The sequence below is a fragment of the Ictidomys tridecemlineatus genome, chromosome 1, assembly GCF_052094955.1.
Source record: "Ictidomys tridecemlineatus isolate mIctTri1 chromosome 1, mIctTri1.hap1, whole genome shotgun sequence".
Taxonomy (NCBI): domain Eukaryota; kingdom Metazoa; phylum Chordata; class Mammalia; order Rodentia; family Sciuridae; genus Ictidomys; species Ictidomys tridecemlineatus.
Window position 1 is genome coordinate 153,316,676 of NC_135477.1, and position 12,469 is coordinate 153,329,144.

A 12,469-nucleotide genomic window follows, 5' to 3' on the forward strand; every position below is an offset into this window, starting at 1 on the left:
CATACAATCAATCAACAAGTACATGAAAAAAAATGCTCACCGTCTCTAGCAGTCAGAGAAATGCAAATCAAAACTACCCTAAGATACCATCTCACTCCAGTAAGATTGGCAGCCATTATGAAGTCAAACAACAATAAGTGTTAGTGAGGATGTGGGGAAAAGGGTACACTTGTACACTGCTGGTGGGACTGCAAATTGGTAAGGCCAATTTGGAAAGCAGTATGGAGATACCTGGGAAAGCTGGGAATGGATCCACCATTTGACCCAGCTATCGCCCTCCTCAGACTATTCCCTGAGGATCTTAAAAGAGCGTACTATAGAGATACTGCCACATCAATGATCATAGCGGCACAATTCACAATAGCTAGACTGTGGAACCAACCTAGATGCCCTTCAATAAATGAATGGATAAAAAAAAATGTGGCATCTATACACAATAAAGTACTACGCAGCAATAAAAAATGACAAAATCATAGAATTTGCAGGGAAATGGATGGCATTAAAGCAGATTATGCTAAGCGAAGCTAGCCAATCCTTAAAAAACAAATGCCAAATGTCTTCTTTGATATAAAGAGAGCAACTAAGAACAGAACAGGGAGGAAGAGCATGAGGAAAAGATTAACATTAAATAAAGACAAGTGGGGGGAGAGAAAGGGAGAGAGAAGGGAAAGCATATGGAAATGGTAGGAGACCCTCAATGTTACACAAAATTACATAGAAGAGGATGTGAGGGGAAAGGGGCGGGAAACAAGGGAGAGAATTGAACAATAGCAGATGAGGTAGAGAGGGATGATGGGAGGGGAGGGGAGGGGGGATAGTAGGGGGAAAGGTAGCAGATACAACAGTCACTAATATGCCATTATGTAAAAATGTGAGTGTATAACCGATGTGATTCTGCAACTTGTATTTGGGGTAAAAATGGGAGTTCATAACCCAATTGAGTCAAATGTATGAAAGATGATATATCATGAGCTTTGTAATGTTTTGAACAACCAATAAAAAATATAAATAAATAAATAAATAAATAAATAAAACCTTTTCCCTTACTAAATTGATTATCTTAGGTATTTTTTCACAGCAATGCAAAGCTGACTAAAAATGGAGCTTTAAAAATAAATAAGTGAATAAAAAGACTTCCCTTTCTTGCCTAAGAAGCAAGAAGGGAACCCCAGGACAGAGAGAAAGAGGGATAGTCGCCATCTGCTTTTCATTTTCCTCTCAAGTTCCGGTCCAAGGCGAGACAGTTCTAAAGCTACAACTCTTTGTCTTTTATTCTTTTTTTTTCCACCACTTGACCACAAAGGTACACCTGGTCACAGAAAAGGCACAGAAGAAACAGAAGACAAACACCTTGACTTTTGAGCCAGAGGAGAAGAAGCAGGTACCTGAGAGTTAAGCATGGCCATATGTTCACTCTGGTGGTTGAATGTGAGCTGAAGTGTGTAAGTCATTTCCAGGAGGTCCTTCTGTACCCTTTCCACTTCAGTGGTGAGAAAGGAAGTTCCAAAGGGTGGAAGTTAGAAGGAACTACTCTGCTCACCCAACATGGCTGTGTAGTGTGAGCACAAAATAAACGCTGCTGTTTAAAGTCACTAATATTGGAGTAGTTTATTCTAAGTACAGAGGATTAAGCAGTGAATAAGGTAGATAAGTTTCCCTCTGAGCTACATTCTGGTAGGGGGAAAGCAGACAAGATCAAATAAGACTTCAACAGGAAAATATTAGGAAGGGATACATACTATGCATGAAGTAAAGCTGAGTGATGTGACCAAGAGGGACTGGAGGTTGGGAGGAGTGCATATTTTAGAATGATTTATTTAGAGAAAATCTCTTTGAAAAATTAAGTTGAACTAGAATATGAATGATGAACTAGAATATGAATGATAATAAAAATCCAGATGTGCAAAGACTGGGAGAAAATTATTCTATGCAGGGGGGAAAGTATATACAAAGAATAAGCTTGGTGTGTTTAAAGAACAGAAAAAAGTCATGTGGGACTCTGCAGATGCACATACTACATTGTGATATGAACTGGGGTCAGAAAGATTGGCAGGGGCCAGATCACATAGAGCCTTGTTATCCGGGATGGCCAGATGGATGAGTATGGATGGATTGGAGGATGGATAAGCATCCTTATGCATGGGAGAACCAAAGGATGGATGTATGCGTGCATGAGAGAGTAACTATCACATCTTGAAACTCAAATCCATTTTAGGACACAAGATGGCAGCAAATATTTACATTTGCTACATAGCTGTTTTTGTATATTAGCACAAATTTAAAAATATTCAGGATATTCTTCACCAGGAAGTAGACAATACCTCACTCTCCGCAGAGCAGAGCAGAGTTTTCTGACTAGTATGGCTAATGGGAAAATTGGCTGTACAGAGGTATTAATGTCTTTGGTCCAAGGAACCACAAAAAAGTCTGGAGAAGCCAGATTCTGAGTATTACCTCTGCAGCAAGCAGCCTCCACTCATATACAATGCACAAAAATATCTTTGCATCCTAGGAGAGTCATGATAGGAAAACTATGAGATGCTGTCCTGCTAAAAGAGTAAAAAAACTCAAATAGTTTGGGCAGAGGTGTAACTCAGTTAACTCAGCTGTAGAGAACCTGCCTAAGATGCATGAGGCCCTGCGTTCAATCTCCAGTACCCACCCCCGCAAAAAAAAAATCTAAAGTTTAAGGACATTGGCTCAGGAAATGATTGGGAGAACTACTTACTCTAGAAAAATAAATATTCATCCTGTACTCTCTATCAGAAAAGTAATTTGCATATGGAATTAAATTACATTATTCATTCCTTCAAAACATAATGTCCACTTTGTATCACTCTGCAACAAAAATTAGAACATAACATGATGCACATGCCTATGAGCCCAACATTCAGGAAGCTGAGGTGAAAAGATCACTGAAGCGCAGGAGTTTGAGACCAACTTGAGCAAACTAAGTCTGAGTGAGACCTTTTCTCAAAAGAAAAAAAAAATTTGGAAACTATCCACATATCCTATGATAGGAAATTGGCAAAAATCCATGAAGATACTTCCATACAATGCAATGAAACATGGTCATTTTTAAAAGTAGGAATTGGATACAAATGCAAGATTAGAATAAGAGTACAAAATGATCTGGGCATGGTAGCACTGCCTGTAATCCCAGCTGTTTGGGAGGCTGAGGTAGGAGGATCACGAGTTCAAAGCCAGGCATTCTAAAATACAAAATAGGGCTGGGGATGTGGCTCAGTAGCCAAGTACCCTGAGTTCAATTCCTAGTACCAAAAAAAAAAAAAAAAAAGGTACATAATGATATTAAATTACTGATGTTCAGAATTTTACCATGGTTATACACAGAATATTCCAGTTCTCAAGAATATTTCTTGCTGTTGGTGGAAAAATAAATTCATATAGCCATTATGGAAAACAGTATGAGTTCCTCCAAAAATTAAAAATAGAACTATTATATGACCCACCAAACTCACTTCTGAATATTTATTCAAAAGAATTAAAATCAGAATCTCAAATAAATATTTGCACTTTCCTATTCCTCACAACTTCATTCACAACAGCCAAGATATAGAATCAACCTATCTCACAATAAATAAAAGGACCAAAAAAATGTGGTATTCATACACAATGAAACTCTTCAGCCTTTAAAAAGAAAGGAAATTCTGTCATTTTCAACATTAATTAAATTGGAGGACATTTTGTTAAGTAAATAAGGCAAACACAGAAAGACAAATACTGCATGATCCTATTTACATATAGGATGCAAAAAGGTCAAATTCATAAAAATCAGAGAAAAGGATGGTTACTAGGGACTAAGAATGGAATTTTGAAGATGTGGGTGAGAAATGAGGCAATGCTGGTTAAAATGTATAAAGTTTCAGTTAAAAATAAGCCCTGGAGACGTAATATCATAACTATATTAACTATAGTTAATAATGTACACTTAAAAATTGCTAAAAGAGCCAGGCGTGGTGGCACACGCCTGTAATCCCAGCAGCTGGAAAGGCTGAGTCAAGAGTATTGCAACTTCAAAGCCAGCCTCAGCAACTTAGCAAGGCCCTAAACAACTTATCAAAACCCTGTCTCAAAAAATAAAAATTTTTAAAAAGGTCTGGAGCTGTGGCTCAGTAGTTAGGTGCCCCTAGGTTCAATCCCCAATATTAAAAAAAAAAAAAAAAAAAAGTTGCTAAGTGGATTGTAAACATTCTCACTACAAAAGAAAAAGTAAGATGATGAATATGTTAATTAGGTTGATTTAATCATTTTACAGTGTATACATACATCAAAACATTATATTGTATATCATAAATATAATTTTTTTTACCTATCAGCCCTTAATAAAGCTGAAAAATAATCAAAAGCAAAAGAGAATAATTTTTATAAATCAAAGTTCTTCAAGTCCTAATTGATGGGTTATATATTTCACACATCTTTTTTTGTTGTTGTTCTTTTTTTAATACTTTTTAAATATTTTTTTAGTTGCCAATGGATTTTTCACTTTATTTATTTATTTGTATGTGGTGCAGAGGATCAAACCCAGGGCCTCACACATGCTAGGCAAGCGCTCTACCACTGAGCCACAACCCCAGTCCTAAATATTCTATTTTTTTAGTTGTAGTTGAACACAATACCTTCATTTTATTTATTTATTTTTATGTGGTGCTGAGGATCAAACCCAGCACCTTGCTAGACGAGTGCTCTCCTGCTGAGCCACAACCTCAAGCATCGTTTTAATACAATAAAACATGAATATAATTTTTTAATCCTGAAGGATTAAAAGATAAAGGGTCACATTTATATAATTTGCTCTAACAAAAATCCAAGGAGGTCCGAGGGTACAGCTCAGTAGTGGAGTACTTGCCCAGCACTGCAAGAAAAATAAAGTCCAAGAAAAAAAAATATACATATATATATATATATATATTTATATAGTTACAGAGAAAGCATGTATACATAAAGATGATAAAACTAGCATAGTGAAATATTAACTATAGTGAAATGATAACTAATGTAAAGGGTATACAGATGTACTTTATACTATCTTTATTCTTGTAACTTTCCTGTAAGAGTGAAATAATTTCTTTTTTAAAGAATTTTTTTAGTGGTAAATGAACACAATACCTTTGTTTTTATTTATTTATTTTTATGTGGTACTGAGGATCAACCCCAGTGCTTCACATGTGCCAGGCAAGTGCTCTACCACTGAGCCACCACCCCAGCCCAGATTGAAATAAATTCTATTTTAAAAGTTTGTTTTATGTATTAGAATTTGGAATTCCCTTTGAAATACATCAAAAAGCAAAATGGATTAATGAAGGAATTTTAAAAATAATAAATGAATAGAGATGGTAAAATGTTATACTCCTTGCTTGAATTTTTTTGTGTGGGTAGTGCTGGGGATTAAACCCAGGGCCTTGTACATACGAGGCAGACACCCTAACAGCTGAGCTATATCCCCAGCTCTGCTTCAAAAATGTTATAGGGCAGAGGGAGAACTAGGTAAATTTATATGGCCTGTCATAGGAAAATGTTATCAAATCAGAAAGGTCATCATTTAGAAGCTGCCGGCAGGGACTTTAAGGCCACCTTCGTGGTCTTGTTGGCTCCTAGCATTTCATCTGAAAGCATGACTGGCTGAACTTAAAGATTCCTTCCAGGTTGGGGATGTAGCTTGGTGGTAGAGCACTTACCCAACATGCACAAGGTCCTGGGTTTGATCCCTAGCACAACAATAAAAATAAATAAATAAATAAATAATTCTGGTATTCTGTGGCCAGTGTGAGACACCAAGCAGGAAAATGTCACAAGTCATTCAGTTGACATGACAGCTCTCTCTACTGGGGATCCATTATGCAAATTCTCAGGTTTACTTTCTTGCTTTAAGCTATCTATTTGGGGATGAATACAAGATTATTTTCATAAATTGAGTGCTATATTTTGATGCCATCTCAGCAACAGTGCCTATATCCCATTTACTTGTATCCAACTAAGCTCTAAAGTTTCTGAACTCAAAATAGAAAGGGTTCATGTTATCTGAAGCTATTTTACACAAGTCCCTGAAGCTACAAGGCCATTTACAGAAGTTTGTTGGGTGTGGTGATGCACACCTATGATCCCAGCGGCTTGGGAGGCTGAGACAGGAGGATCACAAGTTCAAAGCCAGCCTCAGCAAAAATGAAGCACTAAGCAACTCAGTGAGACCCTGTCTCTAAATAAAATACAAAGTAGGGATGGGGATGTGGCTCAGTGGCTAAGTGCCCCTGAGTTCAATCCCCAGTACCCAACCCCCCCCCACACACACACACACAAGAGAAGCAAAAGTTTTTATAATGTTAAAATATTTATGGGACTGGGGTTGTGGTTCAGTGGCATAGCACTTGCCTAGCATGTGTGAGGCACTGGGTTTGATCCTCAGCACCACATATAAATAAATAAAAAATAAAAGTACATCAACAACTAAAAAATTTACTAAGGAAAAAAATCACTTTGGGGGGGGGGGCGGGGGGGGCTACCAGGGATTGAATTCAGGGGCACTCCAATCACTGAACCACATTCCCACCCCTATTTTGTATTTTATTTAGAGTCAGGGTCTCACTGAGTTGCTTAGTGCCTTGCTTTTTGCTGTGGCTTGTTTTGAACTCGAAATCCTCCTATCTCAGCCTCCAGAGCCGCTGGGATCATAGGCATGTGCCACCTTGCCTGGCAGGAAGAAATCACTTTTAAAATAAGCTCCTACTACCTGGGCAAGATGGTGCTCCCTATAATCCCAACTACTTGGGAGTCTGAGCAGGAGGATCACCAGTCTGGGCAACTTAGCAAGACCCTGTCTCAATACCAAAAACTATTTTAAAAAGCTGAGGGGTGGGCTGGGATGTGGCTCAAGCGGTAGCGCACTCCCCTGGCATGCGCGCGGCCCGGGTTCAATCCTCAGCACCACATACAAACAAAGATGTTGTGTCCGCAGAAAACTTAAAAAATAAATATTAAAATTCTCTCTCTCTCTCTCTCTCTCTCTCTCTCTCTCAAAAAAAAATAAAAATTTAAAAAAAGCTGAGGGGTGAGGATGTAGTTCAGTGGTAGAATGCCCTTGGATTCAATCCCCAATATGAGGGCCAAAAAAAGAAAAAGAAAGTTCCCTACTCAAAGTTCACTCCCTACTGAACTGCTGAGGGCCATTGCCAAGTAGGAATGACGCATCGAAATTTCCTTGCCAGCGTACACCATGTTAAATGGACTTGCCTTGGAAATCCGCTGTGACCTTGCATGTGTGTTTGAGAAAGGTGACCCTGCTCAAGGACCAGGGTGGATCCAGGTTTAGAGCTGATCAGGTTTTAGGGAGTATCCCGTCCTTGGGTTTAAGGCGTTCCCTGTTTAAGACAATAGGAGTTTTAGGGAAGTTCGAGGTTTAAGTTTATTGCTGCTGGGAATAGGGCATTCCTGCTGCCTGAGTTCCCGCTGAGTTCTCCTGGAATTGAGAAAGTTTTGGGACATGAATTGTGCGGGAGAACTTGGATTTCCCCAGAACGTGTTTGTGTAGAGGCCGGTGTGAGTTCGGGAATAAAGGATTGCTGTTTGAATCTACAAGGTGTGTGGTGGCTCGTGATTCTGTGCCCAGCCAAGACATTGGCACTGAACCACAAAGCATCATTCCCAATGTATTATACCAATGGCAAGCTTGTCTATTCCCTATTGTCCCAGATGCCTACAATTCAAATCATCTGGATTTCACAGTGAAATTGTGAATCTTGCACACAATGCAAGATTTTACAAATAAACAAAAGTCATGATCAAGCTCACACAAAGCTCCTCATCTCCCCACACAAAGTCACTGGCACATGAGTTTGGCAGAATTATGGACCAGTCAACAATTGAAGACAAGAAAAATTGATGCTGAAACTCAATAAGAGCTTCTAAATAGAATAGTTAGAAAAAAATAAAAAATTTAAAACAAGCGTAAAGCGGAGAGTGAGCTTGGATATTTTTCAGCACAAAATACTGAATTGAGTAACATATCATAAAATAGCTTATTTTATAGTATGAGATCCCACAAAAATAGAATGATAAATAGCAAGAAGAATGGAATAATTACCACTTTGGGCCAAATAGCTTGAGTACTAGCTACATCTAAATAAAATGAAAAAAGAAAGAGAGAGAGAAAGGGAGAAGAGTGCTGAGGGCCATTACCAAGTAGGAATGACGCATTGAAATTTCCTTGCCAAGCGTACCCCATGCTGCTTAGAGGACATTTGATGGGACATTGCATGCATGCTTTAATAAGGTGACCTTGCTCAAGGACCAAGGCGGATCCGGGTTTAGAGCTGATCAGGTTTGAGGAAGTAACCGGCTCCTTGAGTTTAAGGCGTTGCCAGTTTAAGATAATGGGTTTTAGGGAAGTTAGAGGTTGAAGATTATTGCTGGGATTAGGATGTTCCTGCTGCTTGTTCCCTTGAGTTCTCGTGAGATTAAAATGGGATTTGGAGATAGCCTCGTGGAGTAGGTGAATTGTGCGGGGAGACGGCAGAATGCAATTGCCCCTGGACCTGGGTGGAGGTGGTGTGAGAGCGGGAATAAAGAATTGCTGTTTGAACCTACAAAGGTGTGTGGTGGCTCGTGATTCTGGTGCCAAGCCGAGACCTTGGCAGAAGAGAAATATTTTGGATCCTTTTCCTGACTCCGCTGGATTCATTCTATAAAATGAATGATGCTGTGGGCTGGGGTTGTAGCTCAGTGGTAGAGAGAGCATTTGCCTCACACACGTTGAGGTCCTGGGTTCAATCCTCAGCACCACATAAAAAACTAAATAAATAAAAATAAAGATATTGTGTCCATCTACAACTAAAAAAAATATATTTAAAAAGAAATGAATGATACTGTATCTTGGTTTAATATAATTTTTCAGAAAAAAATATACAAAAAATCAATACTTGATGATTACAAACTTTTAAATACATTCTACATTTTGTTAAATATAGGAGAAAATACATTTATTTCCACAATTTTTGTCTTTACTCTTCAAAATAAAATATCAATCAAGTCTTTTGAAAAATTTTGTTCACTATGTATGAAAATCTGGTTCCTGTTTCATATAGATTCACATTGGTATATATAATTTCACTCTTCAGTATGAAAATCCACACATTCAGAGAAGTAGAGAAATGCATACACTAAACAGAGATACTTTTCTTAAACTCTTTTTCCCCCTGAAGAGCTGAGGGTTGCCTGCAGGCACTCTATCACTGAGCCAAACCCCAGCCTAGATATAAAATTTTTCAATCTTTTGCCATACCTGCATTTTATTTGGGGGAGGACAGGTGGCAGTGCTAGAAATCAAACCCAGAGCCTCACACATGATAAGCAACTGATGTCACTGAGCCACAGTTCCAACTCTGTCTTATTTTCTGTAAATATCATGATATTTTGCCACAACTCTAATGTAGCTCAAAAAGGGAGAGAGGGATAATATCTGACTTAATTTCAATCCATTATTACATCTAATACAAATAACTATAATTCTATAATTTCATCTAATATCCAGTCCATGTTAAAAAAAAAAAAAAGCCTTTCTTCCCTGGCTGTTCTTATCTACCAGGTTTGTCTCTAAGGTCCAACAAGGCCCTGAAGCATGCTGCCTCCTCTGGCTATGTCTTATTGCTGCTACAGGCATTGTTTTTCTTTTCTGTGTATTTTCTGCAAATTGAAAGATCTAAAGCTGTGCTGATATTATAGCCACTAGTCACATCTAAATTCAAATTAATTTATTTGAAGTAAAAATTCAGTTCTTCAGTCACATGGACCACATTTCAAGGGCTTAGTCACCAGCTGGGGTTAGTGGCTATCATATTGGTGAATGAAAAAGTAGAAAATTTCCATCAGCTCATAAGATTCTATTGAATAGCATTGCTTGAAGGGCTTAATTTGTTTTTAGGCAAATATTTGTGGCAAGAAACTATAACTAATGATGTGTACTTAGAACACTGATTTTATTTTATTTTTGTAGTTACTGGGGATTTAACCCAGGGATGCTCTGTCCTTAAGCTGCATTCTCAATGCTTTTTATTTATTTATTTTTATTTTGAAATGGTATCTCATAAGTTGCTGAGGCTGGTCTTGAACTTGTGATCCTCCTGCCTTAGACTTTCAAGTTATTGGAATTATAGATATGTGCCACCACACCCAGTAATTTATTTTAATTGCCTATTCCTGATATCAATTATGTCCATACAGTGAGAATCTCCTACATTATAAAATACCAAACCAAGTATAAAACTTTTACATATGTGGGCCACTGATACAGCTAAGTGTTAGAGCCCTTTCCTACCATGTGCAGGGCCATGAGTTCAATAACTACCACCTAAAAAAACTTTTTTCATGTGGAATAAATTTAGTAAAGCTCCAGCCAACTTACAATATCAATAAAACCATGTGGACCCATCTTTTTGGATACCACTTTGGGCTGAGGCAAGGCATTCAAACTACCCGTGGTTCTACATAACTATTTTTCATCTATACCAAGTAGAAAATGAGCAGTCTGCAGCCGCACCACCTGGGCAAGACCCTTCTGCAGCAGAGAAGGCCACAGGAGATTTGTAAGCAGGAAGGTAAAGAGGTCAAACCTGAGTTTTAGAAAGACCTTGAGCTGAGTCTGGAGAATAGAACACAGAACACAGAACCAAGAAAGTCAAGCCTCCTGGGATGCATTAGGGCACACCTGCAATACCAGATATTTGGAAGATTAAGAAAGGAGGATGGAAAGTTTGAGGCCAGCAAGGGCAACCTAGTGAGAACCTGCCTCAAAACAAAAAAGTTCTGGGGTTGTAATTCAGAAGTAGAAAGCTCCTGGGTTCATTCAATCCCTGGTGTTAGAAGGGATCTGGCATCATGTTAATGTTACCAGAGGTCACAGTGTGTTTCTTGGTTCTTGTGATCTCATAAGAGAATTTCCAGCAAGACACAAGGTATAGTAGAAGAACAATAAAGTTCATTAAGAAAGGAGGCAGGGGCTGGGGACGTGGCTCAAGCGGTAGCGCGCTCGCCTGGCATGCGTGCGGCCCGGGTTCGATCCTCAGCACCACATACAAAACAAAAGATGTTGTATCCGCCGATAACTAACTAAATAAATAAATATTAAAATTCTCTCTCTCCCCCCCTCTCTCACTCTCTCTTTAAAAAAAAAAAAAAAAAAAGATTGGGGCTGGGGATGTGGCTCAAGCGGTAGCGAGCTTGCCTGGCATGTGTGGGGCCCAGGTTCGATCCTCAGCACCACATACCAACAAAGATGTTGTGTCCGTCGAGAACTAAAAAAAATAAATAAATAAATATTAAAAATTCTCTCTCTATCTCTATCTCTCCTCACTCTCTCTTAAAAAAAAAAAAAAAAGAAAGAAAGGAGGCAGGGCTGGGGCTGTAGCTCAGTGGCAGAGCACTTGCCTAGCATGCGTGAGGCACTGGGTTCGATCCTCAGCACCACATAAAATAAACAAATAAAATAAAGGCATTCTGTCCATCTACACCTACAAGAAAAATTTTAAAAAAAAAAAGAAAGAAAGAAAGAAGGCATCCCCAAGGGAGAAGGTGGATCATTTCAAAGAGGAGACCCACAACTCACTTCTGGTGAGTTCAGTGTTTTCGGAGTAGGGGAAGTTGTTAGAAGGCCCTACTCACCTATTCTCTCTTGGCTCTGGATGACAGACTACATTAGATTACTAAACCTCTGCTGATGTTTATATACCCATAGATATCTAAGAGAAACCCATGAGCAGGAAGAAAAGCTATATTTACAATGATATTATAAGGCTATGCTAATAACTTAAGGGCAACTCTTGGTCATCCTGGCCCTGCTCACAGGTCTTAATTGGAACTGGTTTTACACAATTTATGATCAGTAGGCTCTGGTCTTAATTATCTGCTTTCCCAGGGACTCAGCATCTTGTGACCATCGTGAGCTTTATGGTTGTGTCATGTTTATCTTAGGCCACAGTCTGGTCAGCTGGTCAGCGTTGTTTGTGCAGGAACTTGCTGAAGATATTTTAGCAATTAGATCCTTTTGAGCAATCATACTCTTGCCCTTTGGCTCTCACTCTGAGTTTAATTTGTCTTCCCCTTGTTGCAAAAGAAATAGTTTATAGGGCTGAGATCAGGAAAAGGTCCTTAAGCTTGTCAGACTTTGTGGCACCGATGAGGCAGGACTGTTGATTAACTGATTTGTTCTGTACTAAGTTCTTTCTTTTGTTGTGGGGTGGGGGGAGTTCTGGAATTTGTCCCAGGGATGCTTTACTGCTGAGCTAAATCCCCAGTCCTTTCTATTTTTATTTTGAAATAAGCTCTCATTGAGGTAACTAGGACTTCACTAAACTGTTAATGCTGGCCTTGAACTTTCGATTCTCCTGTGTGAGCCTCCTGGGTCGCTGGGTTTACAGGTGCGCACCACAGTGCCCAGATATACTAAGTATTTTCTTACATC